Consider the following 3,440-nt stretch of genomic DNA (forward strand, 5'->3'; position numbering starts at 1 on the left):
CTTAGAGAAGAATCTTGTTTAAATTTTTAAATTTCCACTCAGTTCAAATGTAAACAGATAACTTTATAATTATATAGTGTGGTTTTTATTATATAATTTCAGAATATAAATAATGAATGATAATTGTGAAACCATTTAAAAAAATATATATATTTCAAACTAACAAATTAAATTAAGATTTTAATAAAATAAACCCAGTTTTTTTAAAAAAAAAATTAAGAGTACATTTTAAAATGAAAGACTTAAAAATTATTAATGATATAAAATTTGTCAGAAAACCCATTGTAGGAATAAAAGAAAAAAATATCAATAAAAGTTGCAATAAAATATTTCCTAATTTAAATATTCAAAAAAATCAGCTGAACATAAGATATACTTTGGAGTAAGGAGGAGAAAAATGGAAGGTAGCGGAATTCGCTAATATAATTTTATTTAGTATTTCTGTATTGCTAAGTAAATAATGCATGGAATGACATAAAACTACTGTTCTATGTTTTACTGCTTCACAACAATACAGAAAATTAAGTAAAATTGTATCGTCGAATTATTCTACTACCATCCATATCTTCCTCTTGCTTACTCCAAAAAAATAAAAAGCAGAATAATATCAGAAAATACAAAATCTAATATTATATAGCATCAAAACTAACGCAAAAGAATATTATGGCGAACGCTAGATAATATTAGTTTGCATGGAATCTAATATTATATAATGCTGAGCAAACAGCGACCTTTTATATCTTTCTACTATTAGAAGTTGTGCAAGATAACGTTAGATTTTACCGATTTTCTGATGTTAGCTAATACTCGGTGCTACTTGGGGCCGGAGAATAAATTGTGTCTGCCGAAGAGTCTTACAAACTGATTATTGGTAACATGACAGCTTTGCAAATATATAGAAGTCTAATGATTACAAACGCCACTGGTGAACGAAACTTTTCCAAATTGAAATTAATTAAAAACTGTCTTCGTTCAACTATGTCTCAAAACCGTTTAAATTCATTGGCCATAATGGCAATTGAAAATGATGTATTGGAAAAGGTTAACTTTCAGGATGACTTGAACGATTTTGTAACAAAAAAAGTTAGAAGAGTTAATATTTAAGCTTATTGTATGATTTTTTTTTAAATGCATATATTAATTACTTATATTCTTTTCGTTTGATTCAATATTTTTATTGAATAATGTGATAATATACCTATGTAGTAAAAAACAGCGTAATTATGAATAAAGTGTTGTGTTAGCGAAAAAAATATATTAGGAAGTTAGAAGACGGGGGGGCGCGACATGCATAAGCCGGCCCTGTGTGTAGGTTCCCGTTGTGTGTAAATAAAACTAAGAAGCAACAGCGCAAGACAATGACGCAGTTACATATAGCAAGTCGATCCCTCGAAGTAGGCGTGATCACAGGTCACCATTGTGGGGTAAGAAGTTATTGACAAGGACAACTTTCATCTATCAAAAGGTACCCCAAGATTGAATCAAGCTAAGCATGTCTTTTTATACTAGTTGTCATAATGTTATTTATCCCAAGTTCATACTCACCTTAAATTTTTTGTCTCCTTAATTTGTTTTACTTTTGCCTTCTAATTTCTTGTATTTGGGTTTCTGTCTTAACTTCATTAACTTTCAATTTTCGAAACTTAAATTTGTTCTGTGTAATTTACTATGTATTTGTTCAACTGCTGCATATTTTATTAATAATTATTAACATTTACAGATTATTATTGCTTTAATTACAAGCATGTTAATCTATATTTTAATTGTGCGATATGAATTTATTTTATAATTAATTGCTTATTAGCCGCAATTTTACGTTGCCCTTCCCTTTTAGTCAGTCAGTGCCTTATTTTTCAAAAGATATCTCTCCCCTATTTTATGTTTTACTTTTGTAAACTAAAAACTCTCTGAGACCCACCTTCCTCCGGTCAGTTTGGTTTGTGAAGGGAGTTAAGTGTTTTCTCCCCTCTTTTTAACAGCTTTCTGCAGCTGCATAAGCTCTTATCACTTATATACATATTTTTATATCTTAGATATGAAATTTTTCTAATTCTCTCACAGAATGTGAACTTTTTAATGCCTCTTGGACGAAAATCATTAACTTCCCCTTTCACACGGGAGTGTAGTGGTCACGTGTTGTTACTTTTCTATCTTTTGCTAATTTCTTAGGAGGTTCGGGGAGAACTGCGGACCTTTTTTTTTCTTTTCCATTAGCTATTTTGGTAACATTTTCTTCCTTTTTGTTCCCGATTGGTTATTGACCACTGACCCTTGGTTTTTTTAAGGCACTGCAAGACTGAGGAACTTTTGATCACAAAAATTACGTCGTATGTTTTGATGAGAAGTGGGAGTTGTTTTCGGTGTTGTGGTGTATAACACTATAAAATATATCTTTTTGTCATCTCTTCGCAATTGTTTTAGCTCAGAAACAAGATAAAATAAAATGTCAAATTTAGATGAACTCTCTTATTTCTTCAGATATTCGATTCAGCAATGCTGTGTCGTCGTCATGTTGGTGAGTAGTAGTCATATGCCAAGTTAATAATAGTTAGCACTGATAACAGAGGACTCACAACTCAAAAATCCTGATAATTTGTTGAGTAAAATCATTATTGACCCATTTCAAAAAATTTACGTCTTTATAAATTTAAATCATTGATATTTTCAAAACATGAAATTCTAAATAAATTTTATGCAGCATAATTTTATTTTTTATATATTTCTTTTCTTTTATATCCGACGTTGAACAGCCGACCCAATTTAGGGTTTACGGCAACCTATGTTCAACTCAGTAGCCTTGTAATTTTGAACCAATCCAGAAGACAAGGAAACTCCTGGATCAGTACCCCCAGATGTATTGATTTGTTATGGAAACATGGAGGATTTTGCGACTCAACAGATTTAACGTACATCAGTCACCATTTACTACACGGGGGGAGTCTTCAGCCGGCGGGTATCGAATCATGAATTAATAATATAAATGAATAACAGGGATGAGATTATCCAAAAGGCAAAAAAGCTGAATTTCCACGATAGTAAATTTTACCCAAGCGCAAACCTTTAATAATAAATTCCAGACAGTTTAGGGTAATAAATAATGTGTTGACATACAATTGTGTACTAATCTATTATTATATAAATGATTACATTTATACTTAACATTTAGTGAAAATAAAAATTACCAATTGAAAAAATAAAGCTGGAAATTATATTTTTGCTCAGTTCACATAAGAGACAATTATTACTTGAAAAACTACCTGGTTTAGCAATTAAAACTACTGAGAATATACATTAATATTTCATTTCTTTTAATAAATACTGTTATGTGATTTATAGCAAATATTTTAGTAATATTACTTTTTAAATTATATTGGAAAAAAAACTTTAACAATGGACCGAATCATTATGTTCATATTATAGTCTAATCTAACTAGAGCCCT

The sequence above is a fragment of the Parasteatoda tepidariorum genome, chromosome 3 (genome assembly GCF_043381705.1).
Source record: "Parasteatoda tepidariorum isolate YZ-2023 chromosome 3, CAS_Ptep_4.0, whole genome shotgun sequence".
NCBI classification, from domain to species: Eukaryota; Metazoa; Arthropoda; class Arachnida; order Araneae; family Theridiidae; genus Parasteatoda; species Parasteatoda tepidariorum.